A 16,463-nucleotide genomic window follows, 5' to 3' on the forward strand; every position below is an offset into this window, starting at 1 on the left:
GCGCGTGCCTTTTTTCTGCATTTTTTTCTATTGAGGGAAGAAGCTATTTCTGCGCATGCTGTATCTCAGTAGTAGCAGAAGCCTCCTTGGATATGTGACATAGGTATCCCAACAGGCTTTGTGCTTCTATTCAGTCTTTACTGCCACGGCAGTAAAAACAGAAGAGGAGGGGCATCCCTTTTTGTTTTAAATGCTATGTAGAGAAGAAAAAACAGGACATATTTACTTTACCCTTTAATATAAAGTAAAAATTGTGGTGAATGATCCTCTTTAAGGTGTCCTTAGGATCAGGTCAACTAATTAAATGGAAATGACCTGTTCACACTAGTGAGTTTAAACCTGTGCATCACAATGTGATAAAAAGCAGTAGTAATTATAGGTGTTTTTCATCGATAGAACGGTCAGCATGGAGGTTGTATATTGTGTGTTTGTGTGGGTTTCCTCTGGGTACTCTGGTTTCCTCCCACATTCCAAAAACATGAAGATTGATTAACGGCCCTAAGTAAGATTTGTGTTAGGAGCTTGACTAATATGAACTTTGTAAAACAATGCATATAAATAATATATTACTTATGCTCAATTTGTTGAAGCACTTGTGTGTTTCTTATTGTAACACATTTAAAAATTCATGTAAACAAATGACAGCGCATCATAATTTTCCTTTAATACACAAAAAATGCACACATAAATATCTGAATGGAGCAAAATGTTCTTAACCAAAAAAAGAAAACTATTTCAGCCATCACATTTAAAAGACTTCTAGATTGCAATATATTAAATGTGTGTTTTTGGGTTTATTATACTTAAATTCCTCTAGGTATCACCCTAAAACTATTCCTGGGCTCCTCTTTAGACTCTCTGAACTCACTGCATATGCTTTATAAATTGTTGATTTGTTTATATAAATGCATGCACATTTGTGCCTTATCACTCAAAGTGCCCGAATCAAGCTAATTTAAGAAATAATTAATATCTGCAGTGAATGAGCTGTTTTCTGCAGACAGACAATTAGCATGTTGATAGTATTATTCCTGATCTCTGTGGAGCTTTCACGCATGATTGGCTAAATCTCTCATTTCAGATTTTGTCCCATGTTTGTCCCCCGTGGCCCGGACTCACATTACCCTGTTACATAAACTTCTAATGTAAGTGAAGCAATAAAAGAGAACATCCTATTCTACAAAAAACTTTCAATATATATATTTTTTTTATTATATATATATATATATATATATATATATATAAATAGTTTTTGTTTATGCAATTTTTTATTGCTCCTATTATCTCCATAAATTATTTAACTGCTCACCTTAATGTTGGAATCAAGCTTGCAGAATTGACTATTCTATAGGCTAATAAACAGAGGAAATCAACTCCTAAAAATCAGCTTAGAACATATAAACACTTATATGTGATCTATTTAATTATACATGAATATTTATTGGAACACCAGGTTGGTGATTCTCTGCATTGCTGGTTCATATTTCTGGACGAATCTTTATTATCCTTTTATTCAATAAGCTGGAAGGTTACACGAGAAGATTTGAACCTAAGCTAGCAAATACATGTAAATGCGACCTTGCTGTGCACAGTGGTAGGGGTAAGAACAGATCTTTCAGAGTGTCAACAAGACACCGTGGGCCCAATTAATGAAAGCTCTCCAAGACTAGAAAAGGTAGACTATTATAGGAGAACCTGGGTGATACAGCAAACCTAGAATGGATTTCCTAAAAATCATTTGCTATTGGTTAAGGCATTCAAGCCTTTTCCAGATCCGTTCCTGATTTACTCGATCCCCCAGGTTATCCCATGATAGTCTATCTTCTCCAGTCTTGGGTAGCTTTAATAAATCGGGCCCTTTACATATGTAAGTATCTCAGGATGAATTTTTGCTAAGCCTCTTACATTGACTTGAATGGGAATGCTTATGATCCATGAACCTTTGCAACATGTGGCAAAAGAGCCAAAACTTCACAACAGCCATTTACAAGAGCGTTTCAGCAAGGGTTCATGAATGTATGTCAATACTTCCCCCTCTCAGGCACATTGTGGTTAAAAGTCCAGTGCCAAGGAGCAGTTACCTAGACAGTTGTCAACTGTCCATCTATGGATTCAAAAACATTGTCTTGGTTCAATTTTTCAGGACCAAAAATCTCTAACTCAGTCTTCACAACCGTTTTACTCCTGAGAAACCTCTGAAATGACTGCTAGGTCTTGAGGAACCCTTGCTAACATCCATTTATTGGGGGTCAGTGGTTGGGAAAAGGCTTTTAAATTGGTGGCCAGTGTTGCTTCAGTTATGGCTGAAATACTAATTCATACACAACTAAAATAATATTAGAGTCCTGCAACTGCCTCTACTGGATGGTGTTGCCCCCCCTCCCCCCAAACTTATGCAAGTATCATCAAATGGGAGGTCAATCAACCACAGTTTAGGAAACCCCTAGCAAACTCTGGAGAATGTTATGGGGTTCTACAGAACTCAGGTTGAGAATGGCTGCTCCGACCTGTAGGATTATCCTCAAACCCAAGGTAGCAGTGAACCTGAACTTCATCCTTAATGCCAGTAAATGCTAATTCTTGATAAGCAAAACAACTACTTTCTTTGTATCTGTGAATCTGTGTTTCTCAGCCTTTTTAACATTGGGGAACTCTTGAAATAACTTTCAGGGAACCCCTTCTATAACCACGATAGCCACAGCTCGCAGTATATTAGTGTTGTGGTCAGCCGGAAAGAAGGCCTCATACATTGCTGGCCATTGGGAAGAATGTCACCCTTACAGATAGCCAAAAAGATCATTGGTGTCACTTAAACTGACCTGAGGTACAAACTGCTCATTGCTCAAGGAACCTTCAGTAACCTCCAAAGGAACCCTGGTTGAAAAACAGTGGCCTAGAGTTTAGCTTTAAGCTTAATCACATATATGACATATTCATTGTGCTATCTTTAGCTTTTTTTTTATCTTCTTTCGTTTTATTGTTTTCAGGTTTATGCCATCATACAGCAGCAGTGTATCCCCACACGGGTTAAGTCTTCCTTGGTTTATCAACAGTGGAGGGAGAGCTACCTCTAAAGAGTTTTGGAAGAATAATTTTCCGCACCTTGCTAAGTAGTAGATAAGGGGACTGTCAGGGCACAGGGAGAGCGCGGTAAGATTCTGACGGTGAGATACCGTATTGGTGCCACATCAGGGGATTTCAACATACAAATGTGCAAATTAGATCATGAAAGCGCTGTAGAAATATCCTTTGTAAAACTTGAATAAAATGCTCAGGCCTCGGGGGTGCATTTTAGAAGGATCTCATTTAGCAGGCATATTTAGCAAAATCAGTGCGTAAGAATATATATAAAAAAAAAGAACACAGCAGCACACAAAAATGTGGATTCTATTCCCAGGGCAGTTTTTAGGAAAACACAGCTGAATTTATATTCAGAATTATTAGTCCAGAATTAATAAGCACGATACTAGGAAAATAGGCATCATTGCATTTCATAGTCATTTTTTATTTATTTAGCTATAGTTGTTTTTTTTTTATTTATTCCAGACTGGATCCAGAGAAGGAACACCATCTACATGGATTCTGTAGGTTTGTATTCTCTCCGTGTCTAGCACACTAGCACCTGGTTCAAATCCCAGCTAGGACAGCATTGCATGTTTGTTTGTATGTTCTCTCTTTGTTTGTGTGGGTTTCCTCCAATAACCCAAAAACATACTGGAAGGTATTTGGTTTTTCCCCAAAACTGGAAATTACCTATATACTAATGACATATGAGTATGGAGAAGATGTTACATTTTGGGCCCCCTGAGGGACAGTTAGTAACATGACTGTGGATGTGGACCCCTAGGCTTCAACAAACTTTCAACCAACTGTACCTCTGAAGAAGCAAAGGAATGATTACCTCTCCCACTATCCATGCTGTTAAACTCCCTGTAAACCTTGGTAGAGGACCAACTTTTTAACAAGCTATACCTGTGATAGAGCAAGGGAATACTTACCTTTAACCCAATACCTATTCTGGTGAATGCTGATTGGATGCAGAGTAATCTCCAACTAAAATGTAAAGGATTGTTTATCTACATTGGACTAGGATATTAGATTGTGAGCATCTCCAAGGGACAGGTATTGACATGACTATGGACTCTGTAAACCCTTGAACAAACTTTTAAACAAGTTGTACTTCTGCAAGAAGCAGGGGAACACTTACCACTTCTACTAGGACAGTAAAACACATTCAAATACAACGTAATCCAAAAGCTCATGGCATTTTTGATTTCCCACATTAGATTGGGATATTCGATTATCAGCTCCTCTGAGGGACCCTAACAGGAACAAGGGGAGCTCTCGCTAACACGGATACAGAAGGCACAGTCAGCTAACACCGGCTTTAGCCTTTCTTTACTTTCACTGCAGTTGAGCTTTAAAAGATAAAGGCACTTGTCTAATATGGACCCCTCCACTGCAGATTATTTTCAAAGTAGGCTTCATTTCCCATGTGCCACAGCCAGGGCTTTGTTTGTTTGGAAAGTCTATCAGAAGTTTGACATACTGTGGACCAGCTGCTGGTGGAAGCTGACACAGTTGTGGGAAGCAGTGGTGGACTACAAAGAGTTTTTGCTGGGCAAAGCTGAACAACAAGGATCACTGAAGGTGGGTTTTGCTTAGGTTTGAACTCCAAAGTCACCAGTGGGTCTCCATGTTTTGGACAGATGTCTCAATGTTGAATGGATCACTGATTTACAAGATTCAAGTGATATTAAAGTTCACTTTTACAGTAAGTTATTTTTGTGAGTTCTTTACATATAGATCACTTTTTCAGTAATCCTACCTTTCTTGAATATTGTAGAATTTTTAAATGACTTCTTTGATGATCATGCCTTTATCACCGAACTATTCTGGGAAGGAATTCAGTTCTAAAAGATATGACAAAAAAAAACCACAGTTATAAAATGTTAATGTTTTAGATATTCTTCACTTTTTTTTTATTGTGCTTTGGGGTGACTTTTTTTACACCTTTGAGTGTAAAAAAAAGGTTTATTATATTTGTGTAAGAGTTGTCAAAAAAAAAAAAAAAAAACAATTGATTCTACCAGATTTACAGTCAAATGAAATAAAAATAACTTTGGTATATTACCAATAGGGTGTACTGCATCAGCTTTTGATTTCTTGGTGCCCACAAACAGGATCCATCCCAAGGATCCAAAAGAATCAAAAGAAAAAGTCCATAATTTTTGTCTGATAACTAGATTTTTGTAATTATTGTCTCATTGTTACATAAATTATTTGGAAATCCAAACTGTGAACTTTTTCAGTTTATATATATTGTAACACAAGGAGGTGCTACCATTTGATGCTAATCCTCCACAATATATATTGGAAACACTAAAGAACTCCACATTTTTTAGCTTACAACTTACAGAGCCTCATTCCCACTTATGTAACAGTTGGGTAAGATGTTCTGTAGTCCAACAAATACCTCCTGTCCCATGGTTACAGTTCTGCTTTTCAATCAATATAATACAGTGGACCTAATTTATTAAATATCTCTAAAACTGGAGAAGATATACTTTCATGAGGGAAACTGGGTGATCCAGCAAACCTGGAAATATTTTCAATCCTGGACCAGATCCAGATTCTGGCCCAGGTTCTAATGATAGTCTATCGTTTCCATTCTTGAAGAGTTTAAACAAATTATTCACCATGGGTCTGATGTATTAAGACTGTAGAGGATACACTTTTATCAGTTAAGCTGGGTGATCCAGCAAACCTGATATGGAACTGGTCCAAGATTGAAAACATTTGGATCACCCAGCTTCACTGATGAAAGTGTATCCTCTCCAGCCTTGGAGAGCTTTAACCTCCCTGGTGGTAATCCCGAGTGTGGCTCGGGGTTAATTTTCATTACAAAAAGCGGTAACTTTAAGCCACACTCGGGGTGTTACCTGGTCCCCATGAGCCCACGATACCGGCCTGGCATCTGGTCACCTTGGCCATGCCTGGCATCTGTGTCCCCTGGCCTCGCATGTGAACGTTGGGGATATGAGGCCATGGGATGCAGATGCCGGGCAGGCCTGCAACGTGTGTGCATGCAGGGGGCGTGCGCTGGGAGGGGGAATAGTGGGAAATTTAAAAAAAGAAGTATTTTTAAATGTCAAATGTACCCGTTTGACATTTAAAAAAATTTAAATAATCATACCGCCAGGGAGGGTAATAAATCAGGCCCAGGGATCACCAAGGAAAATATTAGGAAGCCTGAAAAAAGAAAACATATGCAGCCAGTACATCTAATAACTGTTAAATGGCAAAACATTTTGCTCTTAGGATTACCACAAAGAAGCAGTACTGCAGGATAATACAGGTGTGCATGGGACCAGGCTCAGCTATGATTTCTTCTTCGAATTTTTTGTTACAGACCTACAGGCAATTCTCAGATATCATTTAAGTAAAACACATGCAGTATTAAACTTAATGTGCACCAAAATGACAATGAATTCCAGCTGAACAGAGCTCTTTGTAGTTTTGCCAAAGACGACAGCTTATGTTCTGGAAGCCGTACACACCAAAGTGGCCATTTGGGCTGTTTTCTGGCTGAAAAAGTCCCATTTAAATCTGTAAACTGCTGTTTTACAGTGAATAAAACCTGGAGCTAACGCACGGAGCCAGCCCCAATGTACGTACGGAAAACTCCTTGCTCTATATGGCTTCATTAGCAACCCAGTAAAAGGTACCTGCTGTATAAATATAGAAATTCTAAATACCAAGCAAAATCAGTTAAGCTCCAATTTAGCTAATTACATCCTCCCTCCCCCCCACAGGAGATATAATTACATGAAACAAAACAAATAGAGTCCAAAAAAAGCATGATAGAAATTAATGCCATCTTAGAGGAGAACAAAGGAGCAAAGAAGTATCTCTGTTCTTTTTAACTTTTTCTTTTTCTCTGGCGCCCACTGAGATGAGCGGGGGAATTTAGAGGGAGGCAATCCTTGCAAATAAACAAGTGCACATTTAAGAGATTTTCTGAACAAAATAAAATAGAAAATAAAAAAAGAAGAAATAAATGCAATAGCTGTTTAAAGCCATTTCTGTATGCTATTAGTTTTCATTAAGCTGTCAGAACACCATTATATCCTAATTTAAACTGTGCCTTCTAATGCTCACTTGAAGATAACACAAGTCTTGTTTTTTTTGTTTGAGGTTCTTGCTTTGCTTCGCTCAAACCCTAAGTGCTCAAAGCTTTGACGTGATTAATAGCTGAGCATCTCCATTTAAATACAGACCATGTTTCCAATTTATTTTCACCGACTGCTTCTTCTTCTTTTTTTTCTTCAACTTTACATAGCGGCCAAACCAACTCATACATTTTTGTTTTCTTCAATTTTTATTGCCACTGGGTGTTTGACATCTACTAGCTCTGTATAGACAAACCTGCAGGTGAAGTTGCATTGGGCCTAGTGAAGAACTAAAGTCCAAATGTCCCATGTGCAAGAACAATTTTTGGGACTCAACTCGCACCCAGATACAAGCATGTTGTATTAATTGATAGCTAGATGGATGCAGACCTTTGCAATTACCTATACTTTGTCATGGTCCATAATATGCAACTAGGTTCAGACAATGAACGTCACTTTAACTTCCAGTTCAAATCATGCCAACAAGAAACAAGAAGCATCCTGTATGTCTCAGTATTGATCAGATAAGTGAAAGAGGTGAAACAAGGGTAAGGGATGCATGAACCATACCTTTGGATTTACCTTCCCTTTGAATAAGTAGTGTCCAAGGTAAAAATGGAATGCCAGCACCAGCTATGTCAATATCTAGTTAAAATGGGTCTGTAAACTCCAGAAGACCCCCAAGAAGCTGCACTGTCTGCACAAATGGTATATCTGCCATTGCATGGAACAAAGGAGACACCTCTCCCCCATAAGCCTCAGAGTAGAATGGCCAAATGGCCCAAATCCTTCACCATTCCCCCCTCATTATACAACCTTGATCCTCATCACACTGTGAAGTTCCATGGCTGCTTCTAAGCAAACAATACCTACTCATGGCATGGCATAGTTTTTTCTTGTATGAGGCAATCACCAAACATAATGGACTAGCAAGGTGCAGAGCATAGGGGTAGCAGGTGAGTACAAATGTAGGAGAGGGTTTCAGCCTAAAACACATACTGAATAGAAACAGGCAGTTAAAAGCAAGAAGCTACCATAGGTCAAGTTTTTTGGTCATTTGTTTTTATTTTTATAGCTGTACATATGAATACATTGTTTTATATTGTTTATAATCATTTTGTATGATAATAAAAGTAAAGGAGGCTTCCATGGCACCTTTAATAAAAAGCCTAGCACTGCTCAAATGGGTTTTGGCATCCTGTGTTTTTCTGACTGAGCCAGATGGTTCCTTTTGTGCCAGAAAATAAAAAAGGAGATCAATCTCATTCTGAGATAGTCTGCTCTATGTATTATCTGATTAATTTTATTCTTCAGGTTCAGTTAAAAAATACAGGTAGTCCCTGGTTTGTTTTTAAGATAAATTTGTATGTAAGTCGGGACAGGTACATTTTACAGGTACGGTTTAATAAATGCATAAGGACAGATGTTTGTCTATACATATTATAAGTGTCAGTTACTGTATAAAATCCTCACTAAGTTAATCACAAACAAAGCAAAAAAACAAAAAAAAAACTTTATGAAGCCCAGACATTCATCAACTTCTGGAGCAAGCTGTGCTTTGATATGCAAAAAGAAACAACTGCAGAGTTTGTCTTGGTCATTAAAGAGTTACAAGATGTTACGGACAGCTCAGCTCTTAAGATCACCCACAACCTCAGCTGTGTTTAGCAAAAGTTTTCTTCTGTAAGTCATGCAAACCACCCCCTCCCCCCTATCAAGCCTCCGTCCTGCACACCAGCGAGCAGGAAAGCCCCGTCCGTATGTCAAATGTCCTTAACTCGGGGACTACCTGTAGCTGTTAACCGAGAATCATAAAGCTGGTGCTGTTGAGCTACTTACTTAGTTGGTAAATATGAAATATTTATATGTAATTTATATGTAATATTTAAAACATCCTGTATATCCTTAATATAACACAACGTTGCTTAACAAGAACCAAAACATGAATTTTTTCACTTTAATATACAGATAACAAATGGTTAAAAGCCTACTTTTTAACTATCTATGGATTTATACAAATCTCTTAGCTAGATGAACTCCCATGATCCCTCACGGCCTGGTCAAAATTGTGGTTTACTAAACCTCTATATGCTATAAAATATGAACTGATATATGAGTTCTCCTAGCATCTAATCAATTTATTCTCAATTAGGGTTCAATGGAAACATTGTGTTTATCCCAAGATTGCTAGGAGTTTCTTGAACAGTGGCTGGCTGACATCTTGTTAGGTAATACCGGCATAGATCTAGGGCTACCACTGTTTGGTAGAGCCAGTTAAAGACTTTTGATGTTCTTCTGTTCTACATTGTAGTCACCCCTACAGGGTGCCATTTTTTCCTTGGCCACCAGTTTAGGGGATAATCCAGCAGGTTAAAGCAGACGTACGCAGCCAGCTTTCCATGAAACCCTAGGATTTTCTCCAGAGCAGTGGTTGCCAAACTTTTTTGGACCCACAAACCACTAAATCTACCGGCTCTGGGGAGCCGCGTGTCACTTAAAGGGGAAGAAACTTCCCCCATAGTGACGTCATGACTCTCTGCCATCCACTCTCCCATCGCCGGTCTGAGGTCCGGAGACCCAACCCGCCCACTTCCATGAGCCTGCGATTCATACAGGGGGCATGGTCTGTGACTCTAGCCAGTGTGCCGGGGCTGTGGCTAAATAATCCCCCATATAATGATGCCTGCATAGGTATGGTGCCAATACCATTAGTAGAGACAGTTATTCTAGCCACAATTGCCCACCAATGTTAAAAGCTTTTTTCCCCACTGACCCCAATAGGTTGATTTTAGCAAGGGTTCCCCAAAACCAGACAATCAATTCAAGGGTTCCTCAGGGGTAAAAAGTTTGAGACAAAACCTAAACTAATAGGTTAGGGTCACCACACTGTGGGATGAGGGGGGTAAGAAAAGGATCAAATCAAATCTGACAAAGCAGACGCTCAGAAAATTCAGAAGCTCTAGGTGGGAAATTCTGCCATTAAAGATGTGTTTTGAATTATGCCACCAACTTCATTCTATTGTTCTTTGTTTTCTAATATTTTAATTAATAGGCTATCAGACAAAAATAATGAGCCAAGTGGCTAGTTTTGGCCATCTATTAACAGAGGGAATAGCATCAATAATAATGTAGAGCTATATTCACAATATATTCCTCCCCCAGTTCTTATAGATTTTCCACACACTATTGTTACTTCTAGGAGTTTTTTTTTTTAAATAGTAACCAAATGGTTAAACTCACTTTTAGTTCAGATTTCAATAGTAATGTTCAGGCTGAACCTACCAGCCAGCAGTATTGTCAAGTTTAGATCTAAGCAGTGAAGTGAATGTTTCATATGCAGTTAGGTGAAGAACTGAGGTAGGGACATTAGATTGTGAGCCCCTTTGTGGGACAGTTAGTGACATGACTATGGACTTTGTACAGCACTGCGTAATATGATGGCGCCATATATTGTGTAATAATAAATATAACTATGCTTCTAATTGCTGTTGAAACAAGCCAGGAAGTTTTCAGTGACATATAAAATGACAACAAGAATAAAATACTTTATTTCTGACATGGACAGATCTCTCTCTGTACGGGATATGATCCAATCAATCATTATGGCTGCTGACAGCACTAATGTACTATGAAACAGGGGAACATTGTGTTCTTTTTAACACAGATGATTATTAAATTGAGAGGAAGGCAGGTAAGATAACTTATTGGGCAATAAGGAGTTATGTAAATAATTTAATGACCAAAGCAAACATGGGAGAAGCCTTGAAATATCTTTTCGGACTTGGGGAACTCCTGCTATAATTACTATATCCACAGACCACAGTATATTAGTATGTTGGTCAGTGGGAAGAATTCCTCTTATATTGTTGGCCAGTGGGAAGAATGTCAGATTACAGATAGCCAAAAGGATCATTGGTCTTACAAAATGTTCACTGCCCATGGAGTCCCGAGCAACACCAGCAAGAACCCTACGGCTCCATGGTCGAGAAACACCGGTTTGGATGATGATAGACCACCTGCCAGGAAATGAGAAGGGCTCTATCTGTCTTGCTCTGGCTTGGATTGCACATTGTAAGAAACTCACAGTGTGCAGGGAAATCAAAATAAGTTTTTTCAGTATAGCAGAGGAACGGACACAACTGTGCAAAACAAAAGGCAAGACTGAAGCTCAGCTTTCAATAAATATTTCAGGGAGCAGCTCTAAGCCCTTTAAAATGGGACAACCCAAAGAAAAAAAATCACTTTATGAATTTTAAAAAGCATTTAAAATTTCCCTGTGATATATAACAGAGTTGTAACTTGTCAGGAGGAGCAACATCTTTGGGAAAGCTTGGACGAAAAAAAGAAAAAAAATGAGAAAAACATTCACAATGTAAGATTTAGTCTTCAAATTATTCTGTCAGTCTTATGACAATTTAATTATATTTATCTTGTGTTTCTTTATTCAGTTTAGGTAACAATGTCTCGTCAATATCTTATTCAGGTGTAGCATGAAAAATTCTAACAACCCTGGGCTGCCAGCCAAGCTTGCATCTGACTGACGCTTGCTTAACTGAGCAAAGATTTGCTCCACTTCAAAAGGGAACTTGCCTGCACTAGAACGAGTAGTGACAGCGGAGGTGAGGGCCGGAATTTTAACAAAGTCGGCTACGGCGTGTGCTCAGGGAGGCGGAACCGGCACTTATACTCTGCGCTGAAAAGACCTCTAGCTGTTAATTCGCCTCAAATGCAAACCCAAAAAAAAAGTTTTCAGAAAAGCAAATTACCGAAAGAAATAGGCAACTGCAATTTATTGTTGTCATTTTTATTTTCCGGTTAGCATTTTTGTCCCCCTATAAAGTGTATTTGCGGTGATTAGCAGAGATAATAGAGGAATGCGGCCGGTGTATCTCTGTGTGCATTGGATGAATACATTAAATATAATGATCCAATATGAAAGCAAAAATCGTATTTAAAGAGCAGTTTCATTTTTTTTAGGTTAAAAGAAGAATTTCTGGGGAAAAAACTGCCTGGACAAATAAAGGAACACTATCTAGTATTTTTTGGACCACTATTAGCTTTGATTACAGCCTGCATTCACTGTGGTATCATTTCAATAGGCTTATGCATTTTCACAACATTTATTTCTATTCAGAGTTGCATTCATTTTGCACCAAGATCTTGTAATGAGTTGGGCCGCTGTGTAAAGTCTTCTCCAGTCTATCCCAAAGATTCTCAATGCGGTTAAGGTCTGAATTCTGTGGTGGCCAATCCATGTGTGAAAATGGCCCCATGATCCACCCTTTCACAATTTAAGAATCCATAAATACTGACAGCACTATCTTGGAATATGCCCATCAAGAACGAAAAAATCCATTGATGGAAAAACTTGATCTTTCAGTATAATCAGGTAGTCAGCAGACTTTGTTTTTTGGGCATATAACATTGTTGAACCTAGACTTAACCAACTGAAACAACCCCAAATTATATAACTGCCCCCACAGGCACCCCAGATAATTACACTGCCCCACAGACATCCCAGATCATACCACTGCCTTCTTTTTATGGCCAAGTAGTATACCTATGTTAATATATCCTGGCATTGTAATCTTGGAATATGAGAGAGCTCACCTCATTTTCTGGACACATAACGTTGCAGAACCGAGACCAGACCAACTGAAGCACCTCAGACCATAACACTACCCCACATGCACCCCATATCAGAACACTGCCCCCCCAGGCACCCCAGATAAGAACACTGTCCCACAGGCACCCCATATCAGAGCACTGCCCCCACAGGCACCACAGATAAGAACGCTGCCCCCACAGGCATCCCAGATCATAACACTGCCTTTTTTTTTATAACCAAGCAGTATATCTTTGCTAATATATCATGCCATTGTAATCTTAGAATTTGGGAGAGCTTATCTAATTTTTTGGACACATAATGGCGCAGAACCTAGACCTGACCAGCTGAAGAGCCCTGGATCATAGCACTGTCCCCACATACCCCCTAGATCATAGCACTGCCCCCACACACCCCCTAGATCATAACACTGCCCCCAACATTTTTGACCAGGCAGTAAACCTTTGCTATTATATAAATTTTATTCAATTGGAGAAAGAGAATCTGTAATAAGTCAGGTACGTGGGCAGATCAGCCTAGAAGGAAAGGGTAGGTTATACCTATGGTCTATCAACCATGATTTCAGGTTGGGTTTCTCTGACTTGTTGCATCTTCTAATGTAAGCCTGTTGTGTGCAATAGTAAGCAATTTCAGTACAAGTGAGAAGGCTGCACAACTATATTAGAGAAAGGGTATATTTACTTTAAGTTACCCTTCAAATTTGAAGTCGATGTCAAAAAATAGAAAGTAATTTTAATAGAATATGTACTAATTAATTCCTTTTTCCAGTATTACATCCACTTCCCTGTTACATCGAGGCAGGTAATCTAAATATGACGCTTCAATCCAATACACGCCATAATGTAACAAATTTAGTCAGTCAGGCACACTCTTTTCTTTCTCTGCATCCATCTGAAGACATTGTGCTTACAGGTGTGACTGGTGCTTAACTCTGCCAGCATAGAACACTTGACTGGAAGGATTGGGAGCAGAATTTCAGGCATTTTTGTTATCAATGTTGTTGATAATTAATACCTGTGTTTGCAGATTTAAAGAAATAAAATGGTGTGACGCTCCAAATTGAAACTAAACTCCAAAACTAACATCTCCCAAACTTCCAGCCCTAACCATGAACTCTACCAAACCCTTATTCCTAAATAATAAGGATATACTTGTCAGTTGTCCACCCATTGACTTTACATTGATATAGATTTAAATAGATAAGTAATAGGGTCATAGCTAAGTCCCATGGACAACTTCAAGGCTCTAGGCTCCTGTCTCATGAATATTCCTGGTCAGGTTTGACGGAAAGCATCATGAAACCTTCCTGAAAGGGTCAAATGCAGCACTGAAACTGCACAGAGTTCCCAACTTTATCCAACACTAAGTTCCTCTTTACATAAACCTTTTAGTGTGCCGTTTATTTTTTTAAATAAATATCTTTGATTCATAGATAACAAGATTTCTTTTTATACTATGAGTTGGACTGGTTCTCTGAGCCTGATAAGTGAATAATAACGAGGGATTTGTCTTTATTTACCTTCTATTATAAGTCATTGAATGGTTATCAGAAGCCTTCTATAAACAAATATAAGCACAGAATTCAGTCTCCAGCAAGCCCCCTGTTCTGTTATAAATAAAGTGTCTATGTCCTGCAATGCTTTATAACATTCTAGAAGTTTAGCAGGTCCATTAATTAAAATTCACACATAAGTCAGGAGGTCACATGGCATCTATTTTGTGTTATCTGTATGCAGTTTTAATTTTCCATATACCTAACTAGCAAAAGACAAGTGGATTCATGTTTGCCTTTTTAAAATTACTAGGACGTGCATTTCATTATTGCTTACCTTGAACTGGTGGCTGGACTATAAATATTCAGCTAGTTGCATATTGTTAACAAGAAATAAATGAGCTTTAAAAAAAAGCCTTCATTGACCTTTGCAACTACTAGGACTATAGAGTAATTCATTCTCAGTTCAGAGCAGCAGCACTGATCAAGTATTTCTAGCAGACGCTCAGCTCACCCTGGATGACCAGCACCTCTTTATTCAGATATTAAAAGGCTGGAAGACTGCTGAGTCTTTGCAGAGAGGGTGCAACAAAGGAAACTCATCTGCAAAGTTAAGCCTTGTCCCCATTATATGAAAATGCATTGTTGTGTGTTATACTGCAATGTACAGCAACCTAAAGGACACAGGACTTTATTACACTGAATTGCACAATGTGCACAGAAATGAAAAGAACTATGTGCAGCTGTGCAATGACAAAACTCACTGCACTGTAACAAATATGCTGGAATTTCAGATACTGATGCAATTATTATTATTAATACTTTTAATAAACAGGATTTAAATAGCACCAACATATTACACAGCGCTGTACATTAAATAGGGGTTTCAATGACTGACAAATACAGACAGTGATACAGGAGGAGGAGAGGACCCTGCCCTGAAGAGCTTACAATCTAGTAGGTGGGGGGATTACCACACAATAGGATGGGAGATATGTAGTGGTGGGAAGAATTGATGGCTTCAAAAGACAGAAGAAGATGGGTAGGCAAGTTTGAAAAAAATGGGTTTTGAGTGCTCTTTTAAGTGAGCAGAAAACAGGAGCAAGCTGAATAGGATGAGGAAGACCATTCCAGAGAGTTGGGGCAGCTCTAGAAAGTCTTGTATCCGTGCGTGTGAGGAGGTTATGAGTGAGGAAGTCATTAGTAGGTCATTGGTGCAGTGGACAGCGGCTGGGGGAGTATTTTTTTTACCAGGTCAGAAATGTAAGTGGGACAAGAACTGTGTAGGGATTTGAAGGCAAAGCACAGGAGATTGAATCTGATTCTAAGGTGAAATGGAAGCCAATGAAGAGAACTACAAAGAGATGCAGCGGAAGAGGAGCGGAGGGAAGGATGGATGAGTCTGGCTGCAGCAATAGATTGTAGAGGAGAGTCGGGTTAGTGGAATACCAGAGAGGAGGAGGTTACCGTAGTCCAGACTGGAGATGATAAGAGCGTGTACAAGGAGTTTGGTGGTCTCTGGGGACAGGTAGGTAGTGACAGGACCTGGAAATGTTCTGAATATGGGGGGTAAATGAGAGGGCAGAATCAAAGGTGACACCAAGACAATGTGCCTGAGGGCAATGTCTGATATCAATGCATATCACACACTATGTAAAGGTCAGTGAACAGCACTGCACTACACATAGTGGGAATGTGGCCTTGCTGTTAGGACAGGGGATTAGAAGGAACTGAGCTGCTGGGCCATTGCTAAGATGGGGGAGCTGAGCTGCTTAGTAACTACAGGGATGGGCAAAGCAGGGAAAGCAGAGTAGCAGGGTCTTGGCTGGAAGGGGGAGCTGAGCTGCTGAGTTGTTGCTGGAGGGGAAAAATGAGCAGTAGAGTCACTTTTAGAATGGAAGAGCTGGTAAAGCAGAGTTCCTGAGTCATTTTTGGGAGATGGCGCTGAGATGTTAAGTTATTTGGCCTGATTTATTAAAGCTCTCCAAGACTGGAGACAAAAGATTTTCATAGGAGAGCCTGGGTGATACAGAAAATCTGGAATGGATTTGGTGTAGTCTGGTGTTTGGTGAGTTTGGTGAGTCACTGCTAGGATGAGGGGGCAAAGATGGGGAGCCATTGTTGAAAGAGTGAGCTGAGCTGCTGAGTCACTGCTAGGATGAGGGGGCAAAGA

The 16,463-nt window shown here is 39.2% G+C and overlaps 1 protein-coding gene across 1 annotated transcript in view; it reads right to left on the minus strand.

The window, feature by feature from the left end:
- The window catches only part of ESRRG (estrogen related receptor gamma), a 371,154-nt gene that overhangs the window by 238,841 nt on the left and 115,850 nt on the right, over positions 1-16,463 (minus strand). Inside the window, exon 3 of the mRNA XM_072409871.1 lies at positions 4,829-4,913. The gene's annotated coding sequence lies outside the window, so the exon portion shown is untranslated. The remainder of the gene's footprint in view (positions 1-4,828; positions 4,914-16,463) is intronic.

This window comes from Pyxicephalus adspersus, chromosome 4 (assembly GCF_032062135.1).
Source record: "Pyxicephalus adspersus chromosome 4, UCB_Pads_2.0, whole genome shotgun sequence".
Taxonomy (NCBI): domain Eukaryota; kingdom Metazoa; phylum Chordata; class Amphibia; order Anura; family Pyxicephalidae; genus Pyxicephalus; species Pyxicephalus adspersus.